At 47.0% G+C, this 18,954-nt stretch overlaps 21 non-coding genes and 2 pseudogenes across 21 annotated transcripts; 10 read left to right on the plus strand and 13 right to left on the minus strand.

The window, feature by feature from the left end:
* Window positions 1-830: 830 nt before the first annotated feature.
* On the plus strand, window positions 831-994 carry LOC135021933 (U1 spliceosomal RNA). The gene has a single exon (XR_010219128.1). It is a non-coding gene; the product is annotated as a U1 spliceosomal RNA (small nuclear RNA).
* Window positions 995-1,146: 152 nt separating this feature from the next.
* LOC135021791 (U1 spliceosomal RNA) lies at window positions 1,147-1,309 on the plus strand. The gene has a single exon (XR_010219007.1). It is a non-coding gene; the product is annotated as a U1 spliceosomal RNA (small nuclear RNA).
* Window positions 1,310-1,983: 674 nt separating this feature from the next.
* Window positions 1,984-2,147, plus strand: LOC135021835 (U1 spliceosomal RNA). Its single transcript, XR_010219044.1, has one exon. It is a non-coding gene; the product is annotated as a U1 spliceosomal RNA (small nuclear RNA).
* Window positions 2,148-2,299: 152 nt separating this feature from the next.
* Window positions 2,300-2,441, plus strand: LOC135021795 (U1 spliceosomal RNA; annotated as a pseudogene).
* A 695-nt stretch (window positions 2,442-3,136) lies between these two features.
* On the plus strand, window positions 3,137-3,300 carry LOC135021758 (U1 spliceosomal RNA). Its single transcript, XR_010218976.1, has one exon. It is a non-coding gene; the product is annotated as a U1 spliceosomal RNA (small nuclear RNA).
* Window positions 3,301-3,452: 152 nt separating this feature from the next.
* Window positions 3,453-3,604, plus strand: LOC135021871 (U1 spliceosomal RNA; annotated as a pseudogene).
* Window positions 3,605-4,289: 685 nt separating this feature from the next.
* Window positions 4,290-4,453, plus strand: LOC135021693 (U1 spliceosomal RNA). The gene has a single exon (XR_010218911.1). It is a non-coding gene; the product is annotated as a U1 spliceosomal RNA (small nuclear RNA).
* Window positions 4,454-4,605: 152 nt separating this feature from the next.
* On the plus strand, window positions 4,606-4,768 carry LOC135021822 (U1 spliceosomal RNA). The gene has a single exon (XR_010219033.1). It is a non-coding gene; the product is annotated as a U1 spliceosomal RNA (small nuclear RNA).
* Window positions 4,769-5,442: 674 nt separating this feature from the next.
* LOC135021733 (U1 spliceosomal RNA) lies at window positions 5,443-5,606 on the plus strand. The gene has a single exon (XR_010218950.1). It is a non-coding gene; the product is annotated as a U1 spliceosomal RNA (small nuclear RNA).
* Window positions 5,607-5,758: 152 nt separating this feature from the next.
* Window positions 5,759-5,921, plus strand: LOC135021776 (U1 spliceosomal RNA). Its single transcript, XR_010218993.1, has one exon. It is a non-coding gene; the product is annotated as a U1 spliceosomal RNA (small nuclear RNA).
* An 825-nt stretch (window positions 5,922-6,746) lies between these two features.
* LOC135021807 (U1 spliceosomal RNA) lies at window positions 6,747-6,909 on the minus strand. The gene has a single exon (XR_010219018.1). It is a non-coding gene; the product is annotated as a U1 spliceosomal RNA (small nuclear RNA).
* Window positions 6,910-7,061: 152 nt separating this feature from the next.
* On the minus strand, window positions 7,062-7,225 carry LOC135021730 (U1 spliceosomal RNA). The gene has a single exon (XR_010218947.1). It is a non-coding gene; the product is annotated as a U1 spliceosomal RNA (small nuclear RNA).
* Window positions 7,226-7,899: 674 nt separating this feature from the next.
* Window positions 7,900-8,062, minus strand: LOC135021798 (U1 spliceosomal RNA). Its single transcript, XR_010219013.1, has one exon. It is a non-coding gene; the product is annotated as a U1 spliceosomal RNA (small nuclear RNA).
* A 152-nt stretch (window positions 8,063-8,214) lies between these two features.
* On the minus strand, window positions 8,215-8,378 carry LOC135021736 (U1 spliceosomal RNA). The gene has a single exon (XR_010218953.1). It is a non-coding gene; the product is annotated as a U1 spliceosomal RNA (small nuclear RNA).
* Window positions 8,379-9,052: 674 nt separating this feature from the next.
* Window positions 9,053-9,215, minus strand: LOC135021808 (U1 spliceosomal RNA). The gene has a single exon (XR_010219019.1). It is a non-coding gene; the product is annotated as a U1 spliceosomal RNA (small nuclear RNA).
* A 152-nt stretch (window positions 9,216-9,367) lies between these two features.
* Window positions 9,368-9,531, minus strand: LOC135021704 (U1 spliceosomal RNA). Its single transcript, XR_010218922.1, has one exon. It is a non-coding gene; the product is annotated as a U1 spliceosomal RNA (small nuclear RNA).
* A 674-nt stretch (window positions 9,532-10,205) lies between these two features.
* Window positions 10,206-10,368, minus strand: LOC135021823 (U1 spliceosomal RNA). Its single transcript, XR_010219034.1, has one exon. It is a non-coding gene; the product is annotated as a U1 spliceosomal RNA (small nuclear RNA).
* A 152-nt stretch (window positions 10,369-10,520) lies between these two features.
* On the minus strand, window positions 10,521-10,684 carry LOC135021698 (U1 spliceosomal RNA). Its single transcript, XR_010218916.1, has one exon. It is a non-coding gene; the product is annotated as a U1 spliceosomal RNA (small nuclear RNA).
* Window positions 10,685-11,358: 674 nt separating this feature from the next.
* LOC135021783 (U1 spliceosomal RNA) lies at window positions 11,359-11,521 on the minus strand. The gene has a single exon (XR_010218999.1). It is a non-coding gene; the product is annotated as a U1 spliceosomal RNA (small nuclear RNA).
* Window positions 11,522-11,673: 152 nt separating this feature from the next.
* On the minus strand, window positions 11,674-11,838 carry LOC135021789 (U1 spliceosomal RNA). Its single transcript, XR_010219005.1, has one exon. It is a non-coding gene; the product is annotated as a U1 spliceosomal RNA (small nuclear RNA).
* Window positions 11,839-12,509: 671 nt separating this feature from the next.
* On the minus strand, window positions 12,510-12,672 carry LOC135021819 (U1 spliceosomal RNA). Its single transcript, XR_010219030.1, has one exon. It is a non-coding gene; the product is annotated as a U1 spliceosomal RNA (small nuclear RNA).
* Window positions 12,673-12,824: 152 nt separating this feature from the next.
* On the minus strand, window positions 12,825-12,989 carry LOC135021927 (U1 spliceosomal RNA). Its single transcript, XR_010219122.1, has one exon. It is a non-coding gene; the product is annotated as a U1 spliceosomal RNA (small nuclear RNA).
* Window positions 12,990-13,961: 972 nt separating this feature from the next.
* Window positions 13,962-14,125, minus strand: LOC135021932 (U1 spliceosomal RNA). Its single transcript, XR_010219127.1, has one exon. It is a non-coding gene; the product is annotated as a U1 spliceosomal RNA (small nuclear RNA).
* Window positions 14,126-18,954: the final 4,829 nt, after the last annotated feature.

Here is an 18,954-nt window from a genome sequence, read left to right on the forward strand (position 1 = left end):
TTCTGGCTTTATTTTTATGCTAACATGAAGGTGCTTCTCCCAGGGCAAGGCTCACCCATTGCACTCTGGGTGTGCTGCCCCTGCGATTTCCCCAAATGTGGGAAACTTGACTGCATAATTTGTGTTTCCCCTGGTCGGCTCTCGTATAATTCAGATCTCTTTGTCTCAGGTCTCTCTCCAGCCTAGTTTGCTGTCTGTTTCCACTTCTCTTTTCTTCAGCCGCTCCCTTCTATACCCTTGTGCACTATCCTGACTTCTCCTCCAGTCTGCTTACTTTGTGCCTTCCAATGCACAATGCAAACTACAGGAAGTGCTGCAGGGCCCACACCCTTTTACTTGCCTTACAGAGCAGCTCTGGAGCTGTTACAGTGCCCAGCTGCTGCAAGAAATCAGCTTGAATGCTTCAGGGGATGGGGCATGGCCAACATGAGCCCCACACCAAAGGAGGGTGGAGGTGTTTAATGCGAACTAGGGGTCATCCAAGCACCGCAAAAGGCCGCCATGCCCTGCACGCCCATTTTCTCTTTTCATATGCAGATGAGGGTTGAAGCCAACTTTGACCCACTGCTTGGATGACATCACCGTATGCAAATCCGTCTTCTGCAGAACTTCCCCCAGGAATGCTTGCACTAGTTGTTGCATTTGGTTTGTTGTTTGGGGGTGCTTCAGTATTAGGCAGCCTTCTGCCCTCCCATGTTCATCTGAAAATATGTGTTCTCCCTGCAGTTGTTGTCCCCAGATGAGAGTTCCCTTGTGCTGCCTCAGTTGAATCTCCTTTACTTGACAGAGATGTGCATGAGCAGCGGCCCTCCCCAGCCCTATTCCAAATCATACTTATTTTGCATAGGAGATACCATGGTCATGAAGATTGTTCTCCCAGGGTGAGGTTCATTCATTGCATTTTGGGTATGCTGACCCCTGTGATTTCCCCAAATGTGGGAAACTTGACTGCATTATTTGTGGTAGTGGGGGACTGTGTTTGTGCTTTCCTCTGGTCAGCTCTGGTAAAAGTCAGATTTCTTTGTCTCAGATTTTCCTCTAGCCTTGTTCTTCTTTCGAGAGTTCCCTTGTGCTGCCTCAGTTGGATCTCCTTCACTTTACAGGGGGGTACCCGAGCAGCGACCCTCCCCAGCTCTAGCCCAACTCCTACTTACCTGCCAGGTGAGATACTATGATCATGAAGGTGCTTCTCCCAGGGCAAGGCTCACCCATTGCACTCTGGGTGTGCTGCCCCTGCGATTTCCCCAAATGTGGGAAACTTGACTGCATAATTTGTGTTTCCCTTGGTCGGCTCTCGTATAATTCAGATCTCTTTGTCTCAGGTCTCTCTCCAGCCTAGTTTGCTGTCTGTTTCCACTTCTCTTTTCTTCAGCCGCTCCCTTCTATACCCTTGTGCACTATCCTGACTTCTCCTCCCGTCTGCTTACTTTGTGCCTTCAAATGCACAATGCAAACTACAGGTAGTGCTTCAGGGCCCACACCCTTTTACTTGCCTTACAGAGCAGCTCTGGAGCTGTTACAGTGCCCAGCTGCTGCAAGAAATCAGCTTGAATGCTTCAGGGGATGGGGCATGGCCAACATGAGCCCCACACCAAAGGAGGGTGGGGGTGTTTAATGCGAACTAGGGGTCATCCAAGCACTGCAAAAGGCCGCCATGCCCTGCATGCCCCTTTTCTCTTTTCATATGCAGATGAGGGTTCCAGTCAACTTTGGCCCACTGCTTGGATAACATCACCATATGCAAATCCGTCTGCTGCAGACCTTCCCCCAGGAGTGCTTGTACTAGTTGTTGCATATGGTTTGATATTTGATGGTGCTTCAGTATTAGGCAGCCTTCCGCCCTCCCATGTTCATCTGAAAAGATGTGGTCTCCCTGCAGTTGTTGTCCCCAGATGAGAGTTCCCTTGTGCTGCCTCAGTTGAATCTCCTTTGCTTGACAGAGATGTGCCTGAGCAGCGGCCCTCACCAGCCCTATCCCAAATCATACTTATTTTGCATAGGAGATACCATGGTCATGAAGATTGTTCTCCCAGGGTGAGGTTCATTCATTGCATTCTGGGTATGCTGACCCCTGTGATTTTCCCAAATGTGGGAAACTCGACTGCATTATTTGTGGTAGTGGGGGACTGTGTTTGTGCTTTCCTCTGGTCAGCTCTGGTAAAAGTCAGATTTCTTTGTCTCAGATCTTCCTCTAGCCTTGTTCTTCTTTCGAGAGTTCCCTGGTGCTGCCTCAGTTGGATCTCCTTCACTTCACAGGGGGGAACCCGAGCAGCGACCCTCCCCAGCTCTAGCCCAACTCCTACTTACCTGCCAGGTGAGATACTATGATCATGAAGGTGCTTCTCCCAGGGCAAGGCTCACCCATTGCACTCTGGGTGTGCTGCCCCTGCGATTTCCCCAAATGTGGGAAACTTGACTGCATAATTTGTGTTTCCCCTGGTCGGCTCTCGTAAAATTCAGATCTCTTTGTCTCAGGTCTCTCTCCAGCCTAGTTTGCTGTCTGTTTCCACTTCTCTTTTCTTCAGCCGCTCCCTTCTATACCCTTGTGCACTATCCTGACTTCTCCTCCCGTCTGCTTACTTTGTGCCTTCCAATGCACAATGCGAACTACAGGTAGTGCTGCAGGGCCCACACCCTTTTACTTGCCTTACAGAGCAGCTCTGGAGCTGTTACAGTGCCCAGCTGCTGCAAGAAATCAGCTTGAATGCTTCAGGGGCTGGGGCATAGCCAACATGAGCCCCACACCAAAGGAGGGTGGAGGTGTTTAATGCAAACTAGGGGTCAGCCAAGCGCCGCAAAAGGCCACCATGCCCTGCACGCCCCTTTTCTCTTTTCATATGCAGACGAGGGTTGAAGCCAACTTTGACCCACTGCTTGGATGACATCACCATATGCAAATCCATCTGCGGCAGGCCTTCCCCCAGGAATGCTTGCACTAGTTGTTGCATTTGGTTTGTTGTTTGGGGGTGCTTCAGTATTAGGCAGCCTTCTGCCCTCCCATGTTCATCTGAAAATATATGTTCTCCCTGCAGTTGTTGTCCCAAGATGAGAGTTCCCTTGTGCTGCCTCAGTTGAATCTCCTTTACTTGACAGAGATGTGCATGAGCAGCGGCCCTCCCCAGCCCTATTCCAAATCATACTTATTTTGCATAGGAGATACCATGGTCATGAAGATTTTTCTCCCAGGGTGAGGTTCATTCATTGCATTTTGGGTATGCTGACCCCTGTGATTTCCCCAAATGTCGGAAACTTGACTGCATTATTTGTGGTAGTGGGATACTGTGTTTGTGCTTTCCTCTGGTCAGCTCTGGTAAAAGTCAGATTTCTTTGTCTCAGATTTTCCTTTAGCCTTGTTCTTCTTTCGAGAGTTCCCTTGTGCTGCCTCAGTTGGATCTCCTTCACTTTACAGGGGGGTACCCGAGCAGCGACCCTCCCCAGCTCTAGCCCAACTCCTACTTACCTGCCAGGTGAGATACTATGATCATGAAGGTGCTTCTCCCAGGGCAAGGCTCACCCATTGTACTCTGGGTGTGATGCTCCTGCGATTTCCCCAAATGTGGGAATCTTGACTGCATAATTTGTGTTTCCCCTGGTCGGCTCACGTATAATTCAGATCTCTTTGTCTCAGGTCTCTCTCCAGCCTAGTTTGCTGTCTGTTTCCACTTCTCTTTTCTTCAGCCGCTCCCTTCTATACCCTTGTGCACTATCCTGACTTCTCCTCCCATCTGCTTACTTTGTGCCTTCCAATGCACAATGCAAACTACAGGTAGTGCTGCAGGGCCCACACCCTTTTACTTGCCTTACAGAGCAGCTCTGGAGCTGTTACAGTGCCCAGCTGCTGCAAGAAATCAGCTTGAATGCTTCAGGGGCTGGGGCATAGCCAACATGAGCCCCACACCGAAGGAGGGTGGAGGTGTTTAATGCGAACTAGGGGTCATCCAAGCACCGCAAAAGGCCGCCATGCCCTGCACGCCCCTTTTCTCTTTTCATATGCAGATGAGGGTTGAAGCCAACTTTGACCCACTGCTTGGATGACATCACCGTATGCAAATCCATCTTCTGCAGAACTTCCCCCAGGAATGCTTGCACTAGTTGTTGCATTTGGTTTGTTGTTTGGGGGTGCTTCAGTATTAGGCAGCCTTCTGCCCTCCCATGTTCATCTGAAAATATGTGTTCTCCCTGCAGTTGTTGTCCCCAGATGAGAGTTCCCTTGTGCTGCCTCAGTTGAATCTCCTTTACTTGACAGAGATGTGCATGAGCAGCGGCCCTTCCCAGCCCTATTCCAAATCATACTTATTTTGCATAGGAGATACCATGGTCATGAAGATTGTTCTCCCAGGGTGAGGTTCATTCATTGCATTTTGGGTATGCTGACCTCTGTGATTTCCCCAAATGTGGGAAACTTGACTGCATTATTTGTGGTAGTGGGGGACTGTGTTTGTGCTTTCCTCTGGTCAGCTCTGGTAAAAGTCAGATTTCTTTGTCTCAGATTTTCCTCTAGCCTTGTTCTTCTTTCGAGAGTTCCCTTGTGCTGCCTCAGTTGGATCTCCTTCACTTTACAGGGGGGTACCCGAGCAGCGACCCTCCCCAGCTCTAGCCCAACTCCTACTTACCTGCCAGGTGAGATACTATGATCATGAAGGTGCTTCTCCCAGGGCAAGGCTCACCCATTGCACTCTGAGTGTGCTGCCCCTGCGATTTCCCCAAATGTGGGAAACTTGACTGCATAATTTGTGTTTCCCCTGGTCGGCTCTCGTATAATTCAGATCTCTTTGTCTCAGGTCTCTCTCCAGCCTAGTTTGCTGTCTGTTTCCACTTCTCTTTTCTTGAGCCGCTCCCTTCTATGCCCTTGCGCACTATCCTGACTTCTCCTCCTGTCTGCTTACTTTGTGCCTTCCAACGCACAATGCGAACTACAGGTAGTGCTGCAGGGCCCACACCCTTTTACTTGCCTTACAGAGCAGCTCTGGAGCTGTTACAGTGCCCAGCTGCTGCAAGAATTCAGCTTGAATGCTTCAGGGGCTGGGGCATAGCCAACATGAGCCCCACACCAAAGGAGGGTGGAGGTGTTTAATGCAAACTAGGGGTCAGCCAAGCGCCGCAAAAGGCCACCATGCCCTGCACGCCCCTTTTCTCTTTTCATATGCAGACGAGGGTTGAAGCCAACTTTGACCAACTGCTTGGATGACATCACCATATGCAAATCCATCTGCGGCAGGCCTTCCCCCAGGAATGCTTGCACTAGTTGTTGCATTTGGTTTGTTGTTTGGGGGTGCTTCAGTATTAGGCAGCCTTCTGCCCTCCCATGTTCATCTGAAAATATATGTTCTCCCTGCAGTTGTTGTCCCAAGATGAGAGTTCCCTTGTGCTGCCTCAGTTGAATCTCCTTTACTTGACAGAGATGTGCATGAGCAGCGGCCCTCCCCAGCCCTCTTCCAAATCATACTTATTTTGCATAGGAGATACCATGGTCATGAAGATTTTTCTCCCAGGGTGAGGTTCATTCATTGCATTTTGGGTATGCTGACCCCTGTGATTTCCCCAAATGTGGGAAACTCGACTGCATTATTTGTGGTAGTGGGAGGCTGTGTTTGTGATTTCTTCTGGTCAGCTCTGGTAAAAGTCAGATTTCTTTGTTTCAGATTTTCCTTTAGCCTTGTTCTTCTTTCGAGAGTTCCCTTGTGCTGCCTCAGTTGGATCTCCTTCACTTAACAGGGGGGTGCCCGAGCAGCGACCCTCCCTAGCTCTAGCCCAACTCCTACTTACCTGCCAGGTGAGATACTATGATCATGAAGGTGCTTCTCCCAGGGCAAGGCTCACCCATTGCACTCTGGGTGTGCTGCCCCTGCGATTTCCCCAAATGTGGGAAACTTGACTGCATAATTTGTGTTTCCCCTGGTCGGCTCTCGTATAATTCAGATCTCTTTGTCTCAGATCTCTCTCCAGCCTAGTTTGCTGTCTGTTTCCACTTCTCTTTTCTTCAGCCGCTCCCTTCTATACCCTTGTGCACTATCCTGACTTCTCCTCCCGTCTGCTTACTTTGTGCCTTCCAATGCACAATGCAAACTACAGGTAGTGCTGCAGGGCCCACACCCTTTTACTTGCCTTACAGAGCGTCTCTGGAGCTGTTACAGTGCCCAGCTGCTGCAAGAAATCTGCTTGAATGCTTCAGGGGATGGGACATGGCCAACATGAGCCCCACACCAAAGGAGGGTGGAGCAGAAGGCTGCCTAATACTGAAGCACCCCCAAACAACAAACCAAATGCAACAACTAGTGCAAGCATTCCTGGGGGAAGGCCTGCCGCAGATGGATTTGCATATGGTGATGTCATCCAAGCAGTGGGTCAAAGGTGGCTTCAACCCTCGTCTGCATATAAAAACAGAAAAGGGGCGTGCAGGGCATGGTGGCCTTTTGCGGCGCTTGACTGACCCCTAGTTTGCATTAAACACCTCCACCCTCCTTCGGTGTGGGGCTCATGTTGGCTATGCCCCAGCCCCTGAAGCATTCAAGCTGATTTCTTGCAGCAGCTGGCCACTGTAACAGCTCCAGAGCTGCTCTGTAAGGCAAGTAAAAGGGTGTGGGCCCTGCAGCACTACCTGTAGTTTGCATTGTGCATTGGAAGGCACAAAGTAAGCAGACGGGAGAAGTCAGGATAGTGCACAAGGGTATAGAAGGGAGCGGCTGAAGAAAAGAGAAGTGGAAACAGACAGCAAACTAGGCTGGAGAGAGACCTGAGACAAAGAGATCTGAATTATACGAGAGCCGACCAGGGGAAACACAAATTATGCAGTCAAGTTTCCCACATTTGGGGAAATCGCAGGAGCAGCACACCCAGAGTACAATGGGTGAGCCTTGCCCTGGGAGAAGCACCTTCATGATCATAGTATCTCACCTGGCAGGTAAGTAGGAGTTGGGCTAGAGCTGGGGAGGGTCGCTGCTCGGGTACCCCCCTGTAAAGTGAAGGAGATCCAACTGAGGCAGCACAAGGGAACTCTCGAAAGAAGAACAAGGCTAAAGGAAAATCTGAGACAAAGAAATCTGACTTTTACCAGAGCTGACCAGAAGAAATCACAAACACAGCCTCCCACTACCACAAATAATGCAGTCAAGTTTCCCACATTTGGGGAAATCACAGGGGTCAGCATACCCAAAATGCAATGAATAAACCTCACCCTGGGAGAAAAATCTTCATGACCATGGTATCTCCTATGCAAAATAAGTATGATTTGGAATAGGGCTGGGGAGGGCCGCTGCTCATGCACATCTCTGTCAAGTAAAGGAGATTTAACTGAGGCAACACAAGGGAACTCTCATCTGGGGACAACAACTGCAGGGAGAACATATATTTTCAGATGAACATGGGAGGGCAGAAGGCTGCCTAATACTGAAGCACCCCCAAACAACAAACCAAATGCAACAACTAGTGCAAGCATTCCTGGGGGAAGGCCTGCCGCAGATGGATTTGCATATGGTGATGTCATCCAAGCAGTGGGTCAAAGTTGGCTTCAACCCTCGTCTGCATATGAAAAGAGAAAAGGGGCGTGCAGGGCATGGCGGCCTTTTGCGGTGCTTGGATGACCCCTAGTTCGCATTAAACACCTCCACCCTCTTTTGGTGTGGGGCTCATGTTGGCCATGCCCCATCCCCTGAAGCATTCAAGCAGATTTCTTGCAGCAGCTGGGCACTGTAACAGCTCCAGAGCTGCTCTGTAAGGCAAGTAAAAGGGTGTGGGCCCTGCAGCACTACCTGTAGTTTGCATTGTGCATTGGAAGGCACAAAGTAAGCAGACGGGAGGAGAAGTCAGGATAGTGCACAAGGTTATAGAAGGGAGCGGCTGAAGAAAAGAGAAGTGGAAACAGACAGCAAACTAGGCTGGAGAGAGACCTGAGACAAAGAGATCTGAATTATACGAGAGCCGACCAGGGGAAACACAAATTATGCAGTCAAGTTTCCCACATTTGGGGAAATCGCAGGGGCAGCACACCCAGAGTGCAATGGGTGAGCCTTGCCCTGGGAGAAGCACCATCATGATCATAGTATCTCACCTGGCAGGTAAGTAGGAGTTGGGCTAGAGCTGGGGAGGGTCTCTGCTCGGGCACCCCCCTGTCAAGTGAAGGAGATCCAACTGAGGCAGCACAAGGGAACTCTCAAAAGAAGAACAGGGCTAGAGGAAGATCTGAAACAAAGAAATCTGACTTTTACCAGAGCTGACCAGAGGAAAACACAAACACAGTCCCCCACTACCACAAATAAAGCAGTCGAGTTTCCCACATTTGGGGAAATCACAGGGGTCAGCATACCCAGAATGCAATGAATGAACCTCACCCTGGGAGAATAATCTTCATGACCATGGTATGTCCTATGCAAAATAAGTATGATTTGGGATAGAGCTGGGGTGGGCCGCTGCTCAGGCACATCTCTGTCAAGTTAAGGAGATTCAACTGAGGCAGCACAAGGGAACTCTCATCTGGGGACAACAACTGCAGGGAGACCACATCTTTTCAGATGAACATGGGAGGGCAGAAGGCTGCCTAATACTGAAGCACCCCCAAACAACAAACCAAATGCAACAACTAGTGCAAGCATTCCTGGGGGAAGTTCTGCAGAAGACGGATTTGCATACGGTGATGTCATCCAAGCAGTGGGTCAAAGTTGGCTTCAACCCTCATCTGCATATGAAAAGAGAAAAGGGGCGTGCAGGGCATGGCGGCTTTTTGCGGTGCTTGGATGACCCCTAGTTCGCATTAAACACCTCCACCTTCCTTTGGTGTGGGGCTCATGTTGGCCATGCCCCATCCCCTGAAGCATTCAAGCTGATTTCTTGCAGCAGCTGGGCACTGTAACAGCTCCAGAGCTGCTCTGTAAGGCAAGTAAAAGGGTGTGGGCCCTGCAGCACTACCTGTAGTTTGCATTGTGCATTGGAAGGCACAAAGTAAGCAGACGGGAGGAGAAGTCAGGATAGTGCACAAGGGTATAGAAGGGAGCGGCTGAAGAAAAGAGAAGTGGAAACAGACAGCAAACTAGGCTGGAGAGAGACCTGAGACAAAGAGATCTGAATTATACGAGAGCCGACCAGGGGAAACACAAATTATGCAGTCAAGTTTCCCACATTTGGGGAAATCGCAGGAGCAGCACACCCAGAGTACAATGGGTGAGCCTTGCCCTGGGAGAAGCACCTTCATGATCATAGTATCTCACCTGGCAGGTAAGTAGGAGTTGGGCTAGAGCTGGGGAGGGTCGCTGCTCGGGTACCCCCCTGTAAAGTGAAGGAGATCCAACTGAGGCAGCACAAGGGAACTCTCGAAAGAAGAACAAGGCTAAAGGAAAATCTGAGACAAAGAAATCTGACTTTTACCAGAGCTGACCAGAGGAAAGCACAAACACAGTCTCCCACTACCACAAATAATGCAGTCGAGTTTCCCACATTTGGGGAAATCACAGGGGTCAGCATACCCAAAATGCAATGAATGAACCTCACCCTGGGAGAAAAATCTTCATGACCATGGTATCTCCTATGCAAAATAAGTATGATTTGGAATAGGGCTGGGGAGGGCCGCTGCTCATGCACATCTCTGTCAAGTAAAGGAGATTCAACTGAGGCAGCACAAGGGAACTCTCATCTTGGGACAACAACTGCAGGGAGAACACATATTTTCAGATGAACATGGGAGGGCAGAAGGCTGCCTAATACTGAAGCACCTCCAAACAACAAACCAAATGCAACAACTAGTGCAAGCATTCCTGGGGGAAGTTCTGCAGAAGACGGATTTGCATACGGTGATGTCATCCAAGCAGTGGGTCAAAGTTGGCTTCAACCCTCATCTGCATATGAAAAGAGAAAAGGGGCGTGCAGGGCATGGCGGCCTTTTGCGGTGCTTGGATGACCCCTAGTTCGCATTAAACACCTCCACCCTCCTTTGGTGTGGGGCTCATGTTGGCCATGCCCCATCCCCTGAAGCATTCAAGCTGATTTCTTGCAGCAGCTGGGCACTGTAACAGCTCCAGAGCTGCTCTGTAAGGCAAGTAAAAGGGTGTGGGCCCTGCAGCACTACATGTAGTGTGCATTGTGCATTGGAAGGCACAAAGTAAGCAGACGGGAGGAGAAGTCAGGATAGTGCACAAGGGTATAGAAGGGAGCGGCTGAAGAAAAGAGAAGTGGAAACAGACAGCAAACTAGGCTGGAGAGAGACCTGAGACAAAGAGATCTGAATTATACGAGAGCCGACCAGGGGAAACACAAATTATGCAGTCAAGTTTCCCACATTTGGGGAAATCGCAGGGGCAGCACACTCAGAGTGCAATGGGTGAGCCTTGCCCTGGGAGAAGCACCTTCATGATCATAGTATCTCACCTGGCAGGTAAGTAGGAGTTGGGCTAGAGCTGGGGAAAGTCGCTGTTCGGGCACCCCCCTGTCAAGTGAAAGAGATCCAACTGAGGCAGCACAAGGGAACTCTCGAAAGAAGAACAAGGCTAGAGGAAGATCTGAGACAAAGAAATCTGACTTTTTCCAGAGCTGACCAGAGGAAAGCACAAACACAGTCCCCCACTACCACAAATAATGCAGTCGAGTTTCCCACATTTGGGGAAATCACAGGGGTCAGCATACCCAAAATGCAATGAATGAACCTCACCCTGGGAGAACAATCTTCATGACCATGGTATCTCCTATGCAAAATAAGTATGATTTGGGATAGGGCTGGGGAGGGCCGCTGCTCATGCACATCTCTGTCAAGTAAAGGAGATTCAACTGAGGCAGCACAAGGAAACTCTCATCTGGGGACAACAACTGCAGGGAGAACACATATTTTCAGATGAACATGGGAGGGCAGAAGGCTGCCTAATACTGAAGCACCCCCAAACAACAAACCAAATGCAACAACTAGTACAAGCATTCCTGGGGGAAGTTCTGCAGAAGACGGAATTGCATACGGTGATGTCATCCAAGCAGTGGGCCAAAGTTGGCTGGAACCCTCATCTGCATATGAAAAGAGAAAAGGGGTATGCAGGGCATGGCGGCCTTTTGCGGCGCTTGGATGACCCTTAGTTCGCATTAAACACCTCCACCCTCCTTCGGTGTGGGGCTCATGTTGGCCATGCCCCATCCCCTGAAGCATTCAAGCTGATTTCTTGCAGCAGCTTGGCACTGTAACAGCTCCAGAGCTGTTCAGTAAGGCAAGTAAAAGGGTGTGGGCCCTGCAGCACTACCTGTAGTTTGCATTGCGCATTGGAAGGCACAAAGTAAGCAGACAGGAGGAGAAGTCAGGATAGTGCACAAGGGTATAAAAGGGAGCGGCTCAAGAAAAGAGAAGTTGAAACAGACAGCAAACTAGGCTGGAGAGAGACCTGAGACAAAGAGATCTGAATTATACGAGACCTGACCAGGGGAAACACAAATTATGCAGTCAAGTTTCCCACATTTGGGGAAATCGCAGGGGCAGCACACCCAGAGTGCAATGGGTGAGCCTTGCCCTGGGAGAAGCACCTTCATGATCATAGTATCTCACCTGGCAGGTAAGTAGGAGTTGGGCTAGAGCTGGGGAGGGTCGCTGCTCGGGCACCCCCCTGTCAAGTGAAGGAGATCCAACTGAGGCAGCACAAGGAAACTCTCGAAAGAAGAACAAGGCTAGAGGAAGATCTGAAACAAAGAAATTTGACTTTTACCAGAGCTGACCAGAGGAAAACACAAACACAGTCCCCCACTACCAACAAATAAAGCAGTCGCGTTTCCCACATTTGGGGAAATCACAGGGGTCAGCATACCCAGAATGCAATGAATGAACCTCACCCTGGGAGAGTAATCTTCATGACCATGGTATCTCCTATGCAAAATAAGTATGATTTGGGATAGGGCTGGGGAGGGCCGCTGCTCATGCACATCTCTGTCAAGTAAAGGAGATTCAACTGAGGCAGCACAAGGGAACTCTCATCTGGGGACAACAACTGCAGGGAGAACACATATTTTCAGATGAACATGGGAGGGCAGAAGGCTGCCTAATACTGAAGCACCCCCAAACAACAAACCAAATGCAACAACTAGTGCAAGCATTCCTGGGGGAAGTTCTGCAGAAGACGGATTTGCATACGGTGATGTCATCCAAGCAGTGGGTCAAAGTTGGCTTCAACCCTCATCTGCATATGAAAAGAGAAAAGGGGCGTGCAGGGCATGGCGGCCTTTTGCGGTGCTTGGATGACCCCTAGTTCGCATTAAACACCCCCACCCTCCTTTGGTGTGGGGCTCATGTTTGCCATGCCCCATCCCCTGAAGCATTCAAGCTGATTTATTGCAGCAGCTGGGCACTGTAACAGCTCCAGAGCTGCTCTGAACGGCAAGTAAAAGGGTGTGGGCCCTGCAGCACTACCTGTAGTTTGCATTGTGCATTGGAAGGCACAAAGTAAGCAGACGGGAGAAGTCAGGATAGTGCGCAAGGGCATAGAAGGGAGCGGCTCAAGAAAAGAGAAGTTGAAACAGACAGCAAACTAGGCTGGAGAGAGACCTGAGACAAAGAGATCTGAATTATACGAGAGCCGACCAGGGGAAACACAAATTATGCAGTCAAGTTTCCCACATTTGGGGAAATCGCAGGAGCAGCACACCCAGAGTGCAATGGGTGAGCCTTGCCCTGGGAGAAGCACCTTCCTGATTATAGTATCTCACCTGGCAGGTAAGTAGGAGTTGGGCTAGAGCTTGGGAGGGTCGCTGCTCGGGCACCCCCCTGTCAAGTGAAGGAGATCCAACTGAGGCAGCACAAGGAAACTCTCGAAAGAAGAACAAGGCTAGAGGAAGATCTGAGACAAAGAAATCTGACTTTTACCAGAGCTGACCAGAGGAAAGCACAAACACAGTCCCCCACTACCACAAATAATGCAGTCGAGTTTCCCCAAATTTGGGAAAATCACAGGGGTCAGCATACCCAGAATGCAATGAATGAACCTCACCCTGGGAGAACAATCTTCATGACCATGGTATCTCCTATGCAAAATAAGTATGATTTAGGATAGGGCTGAGGAGGGCCGCTGCTCAGGCACATCTCTGTCAAGTAAAGGAGATTCAACTGAGGCAGCACAAGGGAACTCTCATCTGGGGACAACAACTGCAGGGAGAACACATATTTTCAGATGAACATGGGAGGGCAGAAGGCTGCCTAATACTGAAGCACCCCCAAACAACAAACCAAATGCAACAACTAGTGCAAGCATTCCTGGGGGAAGGCCTGCAGCAGATGGATTTGCATACGGTGATGTCATCCAAGCAGTGGGTCAAAGTTGGCTTCAACCCTCGTCTGCATATGAAAAGAGAAAAGGGGCGTGCAGGGCATGGCGGCCTTTTGCGGCGCTTGGATGACCCCTAGTTCGCATTAAACACCTCCACCCTCCTTCGGTGTGGGGCTCATGTTGGCTATGCCCCAGCCCCTGAAGCATTCAAGCTGATTTCTTGCAGCAGCTGGGCACTGTAACAGCTCCAGAGCTGCTCTGTACGGCAAGTAAAAGGGTGTGGGCCCTGCAGCACTACCTGTAGTTTGCATTGTGCATTGGAAGGCACAAAGTAAGCAGACAGGAGGAGAAGTCAGGATAGTGCACAAGGGTATAAAAGGGAGGGGCTCATGAAAAAAGAAGTGGAAACAGACAGCAAACTAGGCTGGAGAGAGACCTGAGACAAAGAGATCTGAATTATACGAGAGCCGACCAGGGGAAACACAAATTATGCAGTCAAGCTTCCCACATTTGGGGAAATCAGAGTGCAATGGGTGAGCCTTGCCCTGGGAGAAGCACCTTTATGATCATAGTATCTCACCTGGCAGGTAAGTAGGAGTTGGGCTAGAGCTGGGGAGGGTCGCTGCTCGGGCACCCCCCTGTCAAGTGAAAGAGATCCAACTGAGGCAGCACAAGGGAACTCTCGAAAGAAGAACAAGGCTAGAGGAAGATCTGAGACAAATAAATCTGACTTTTACCAGAGCTGACCAGAGGAAAGCACAAACACAGTCCCCCACTACCACAAATAATGCAGTCGAGTTTCCCACATTTGGGGAAATCACAGGGGTCAGCATACCCAGAATACAATGAATGAACCTCACCCTGGGAGAACAATCTTCATGACCATGGTATCTCCTATGCAAAATAAGTATGATTTGGGATAGGGCTGGGGAGGGCCGCTGCTCAGGCACATCTCTGTCAAGTAAAGGAGATTCAACTGAGGCAGCACAAGGGAACTCTCATCTGGGGACAACAACTGCAGGGAGAACACATATTTTCAGATGAACATGGGAGGGCAGAAGGCTGCCTAATACTGAAGCACCCCCAAACAACAAACCAAATGCAACAACTAGTGCAAGCATTCCTGGGGGAAGGCCTGCAGCAGATGAATTTTAAAGCCTCCTGTTAGTGCTTCATCTACACGTTATAGCCCTGAATTTTCCAATGCCTATCTCTTTGCAAAAGAGAGATATCGGCAAGGAATAGCTGTATTGTACCTTTGCATTTTTCTCCCAAACGAAAGACACTAGAATGAAAATTTTAAAGCCTCCTGTTAGTGCTTCATCTACACGTTATAGCCCTGAATTTTCCAATGCCTATCTCTGTGCAAAAGAGAGATATCGGCAAGGAAATGCTGTATTGTACCTTTGCATTTTTCTCCCAAACGAAAGACACTAGAATGAAAATTTTAAAGCCTCCTGTTAGTGCTTCATCTACACGTTATAGCCCTGTATTTTCCAATGCCTATCTCTTTGCAAAAGAGAGATATCGGCAAGGAAAAGCTGCATTGTACCTTTGCATTTTTCTCCCAAACGAAAGACACTAGAATGAAAATTGTAAAGCCTCCTGTTAGTGCTTCATCTACACGTTATAGCCCTGCATTTTCCAATGCCTAGCTCTTTGCAAAAGAGAGATATTGGCAAGGAAAAGCTGTATTGTACCTTTGCATTTTTCTCCCAAACGAAGGACACTAGGTTGAAAATTTTAAAGCCTCCTATTAGTGCTTCATCTACACGTTATAGCCCTGAATTTTCCAATGCCTATCTCTTTGCAAAAGAGAGATATCGGCAAGGAAAAGCTGCATTGTACTTTTGCATTTTTCTCCCAAACGAAAGACACTAGAATGAAAATTTTAAAGCCTCCTTTTAGTGCTTCATCTACACGTAATAGTCCTGAATTTTCCAATGCCTATCTCTTTGCAAAAGAGAGATATCGGCAAGGAAATGCTGTATTGTACCTTTGCATTTTTCTCCCAAACGAAAGACACTAGAATGAAAATTTTAAAGCCTCCTGTTAGTGCTTCATCTACACGTTATAGCCCTGCATTTTCCTATGCCTATCTCTTTGCAAAAGAGAGATATCGGCAAGGAAAAGCTGTATTGTACCTTTGCATTTTTCTCCCAAACGAAAGACACTAGAATGAAAATTGTAAAGCCTCCTGTTAGTGCTTCATCTACACGTTATAGCCCTGAATTTTCCAATGCCTATCTCTTTGCAAAAGAGAGATATCGGCAAGGAAAAACTGTATTGTACCTTTGCATTTTTCTCCCAAACGAAAGACACTAGAATGAAAATTTTAAAGCCTCCTGTTAGTGCTTCATCTACACGTTATAGCCCTGAATTTTCCAATGCCTAGCTCTTTGCAAAAGAGAGATATTGGCAAGGAAAAGCTGTATTGTACCTTTGCATTTTTCTCCCAAACGAAGGACACTAGATTGAAAATTTTAAAGCCTCCTATTAGTGCTTCATCTACACGTTATAGCCCTGAATTTTCCAATGCCTATCTCTTTGCAAAAGAGAGATATCGGCAAGGAAAAGCTGCATTGTACTTTTGCATTTTTCTCCCAAACGAAAGACACTAGAATGAAAATTTTAAAGCCTCCTTTTAGTGCTTCATCTACACGTTATAGCCCTGCATTTTCCAATGCCTATCTCTTTGCAAAAGAGAGATATCGGCAAGGAAAAGCTGTATTGTACCTTTGCATTTTTCTCCCAAACGAAAGACACTAGAATGAAAATTGTAAAGCCTCCTGTTAGTGCTTCATCTACACGTTATAGCCCTGAATTTTCCAATGCCTATCTCTTTGCAAAAGAGAGATATCGGCAAGGAAAAACTGTATTGTACCTTTGCATTTTTCTCCCAAACGAAAGACACTAGAATGAAAATTTTAAAGCCTCCTGTTAGTGCTTCATCTACACGTTATAGCCCTGAATTTTCCAATGCCTAGCTCTTTGCAAAAGAGAGATATCGGCAAGGAAAAGCTGTATTGTACCTTTGCATTTTTCTCCCAAACGAAGGACACTAGAATGAAAATTTTAAAGCCTCCTGTTAGTGCTTCATCTACACGTTATAGCCCTGAATTTTCCAATGCCTATCTCTTTGCAAAAGAGAGATATCGGCAAGGAAAAGCTGTATTGTACCTTTGCATTTTTCTCCCAAACGAAAGACACTAGAATGAAAATTGTAAAGCCTCCTGTTAGTGCTTCATCTACACGTTATAGCCCTGAATTTTCCAATGCCTATCTCTTTGCAAAAGAGAGATATCGGCAAGGAAAAACTGTATTGTACCTTTGCATTTTTCTCCCAAACGAAAGACACTAGAATGAAAATTTTAAAGCCTCCTGTTAGTGCTTCATCTACACGTTATAGCCCTGAATTTTCCAATGCCTAGCTCTTTGCAAAAGAGAGATATTGGCAAGGAAAAGCTGTATTGTACCTTTGCATTTTTCTCCCAAACGAAGGACACTAGATTGAAAATTTTAAAGCCTCCTATTAGTGCTTCATCTACACGTTATAGCCCTGAATTTTCCAATGCCTATCTCTTTGCAAAAGAGAGATATCGGCAAGGAAAAACTGTATTGTACCTTTGCATTTTTCTCCAAACGAAAGACACTAGAATGAAAATTGTAAAGCCTCCTGTTAGTGCTTCATCTACACGTTATAGCCCTGAATTTTCCAATGCCTATCTCTTTGCAAAAGAGAGATATCGGCAAGGAAAAACTGTATTGTACCTTTGCATTTTTCTCCCAAACGAAAGACACTAGAATGAAAATTTTAAAGCCTCCTATTAGTGCTTCATCTACACGTTATAGCCCTGAATTTTCCAATGCCTATCTCTTTGCAAAAGAGAGATATCGGCAAGGAAAAGCTGCATTGTACCTTTGCATTTTTCTCCCAAACGAAAGACACTAGAATGAAAATTTTAAAGCCTCCTTTTAGTGCTTCATCTACACGTAATAGTCCTGAATTTTCCAATGCCTATCTCTTTGCAAAAGAGAGATATCGGCAAGGAAATGCTGTATTGTACCTTTGCATTTTTCTCCCAAACGAAAGACACTAGAATGAAAATTTTAAAGCCTCCTGTTAGTGCTTCATCTACACGTTATAGCCCTGCATTTTCCAATGCCTATCTCTTTGCAAAAGAGAGATATCGGCAATGAAAAGCTGTATTGTACCTTTGCATTTTTCTCACAAACGAAAGACACTAGAATGAAAATTGTAAAGCCTCCTGTTAGTGCTTCATCTACACGTTATAGCCCTGAATTTTCCAATGCCTATCTCTTTGCAAAAGAGAGATATCGGCAAGGAAAAACTGTATTGTACCTTTGCATTTTTCTCCCAAACGAAAGACACTAGAATGAAAATTTTAAAGCCTCCTGTTAGTGCTTCATCTACACGTTATAGCCCTGCATTTTCCAATGCCTAGCTCTTTGCAAAAGAGAGATATTGGCAAGGAAAAGCTGTATTGTACCTTTGCATTTTTCTCCCAAACGAAGGACACTAGATTGAAAATTTTAAAGCCTCCTATTAGTGCTTCATCTACACGTTATAGCCCTGAATTTTCCAATGCCTATCTCTTTGCAAAAGAGAGATATCGGCAAGGAAAAGCTGCATTGTACTTTTGCATTTTTCTCCCAAACGAAAGACACTAGAATGAAAATTTTAAAGCCTCCTTTTAGTGCTTCATCTACACGTTATAGCCCTGCATTTTCCAATGCCTATCTCTTTGCAAAAGAGAGATATCGGCAAGGAAAAGCTGTATTGTACCTTTGCATTTTTCTCCCAAACGAAAGACACTAGAATGAAAATTGTAAAGCCTCCTGTTAGTGCTTCATCTACACGTTATAGCCCTGAATTTTCCAATGCCTATCTCTTTGCAAAAGAGAGATATCGGCAAGGAAAAACTGTATTGTACCTTTGCATTTTTCTCCCAAACGAAAGACACTAGAATGAAAATTTTAAAGCCTCCTGTTAGTGCTTCATCTACACGTTATAGCCCTGAATTTTCCAATGCCTAGCTCTTTGCAAAAGAGAGATATCGGCAAGGAAAAGCTGCATTGTACTTTTGCATTTTTCTCCCAAACGAAAGACACTAGAATGAAAATTTTAAAGCCTCCTTTTAGTGCTTCATCTACACGTAATAGTCCTGAATTTTCCAATGCCTATCTCTTTGCAAAAGAGAGATATCGGCAAGGAAATGCTGTATTGTACCTTTGCATTTTTCTCCCAAACGAAAGACACTAGAATGAAAATTTTAAAGCCTCCTGTTAGTGCTTCATCTACACGTTATAGCCCTGCATTTTCCAATGCCTATCTCTTTGCAAAAGAGAGATATCGGCAAGGAAAAGCTGTATTGTACCTTTGCATTTTTCTCCCAAACGAAAGACACTAGAATGAAAATTGTAAAGCCTCCTGTTAGTGCTTCATCTACACGTTATAGCCCTGAATTTTCCAATGCCTATCTCTTTGCAAAAGAGAGATATCGGCAAGGAAAAACTGTATTGTACCTTTGCATTTTTCTCCCAAACGAAAGACACTAGAATGAAAATTGTAAAGCCTCCTGTTAGTGCTTCATCTACACGTTATAGCCCTGCATTTTCCAATGCCTAGCTCTTTGCAAAAGAGAGATATTGGCAAGGAAAAGCTGTATTGTACCTTTGCATTTTTCTCCCAAACGAAGGACACTAGATTGAAAATTTT

Source organism: Pseudophryne corroboree, unplaced genomic scaffold (genome assembly GCF_028390025.1).
Source record: "Pseudophryne corroboree isolate aPseCor3 unplaced genomic scaffold, aPseCor3.hap2 scaffold_373, whole genome shotgun sequence".
NCBI lineage: Eukaryota > Metazoa > Chordata > Amphibia > Anura > Myobatrachidae > Pseudophryne > Pseudophryne corroboree.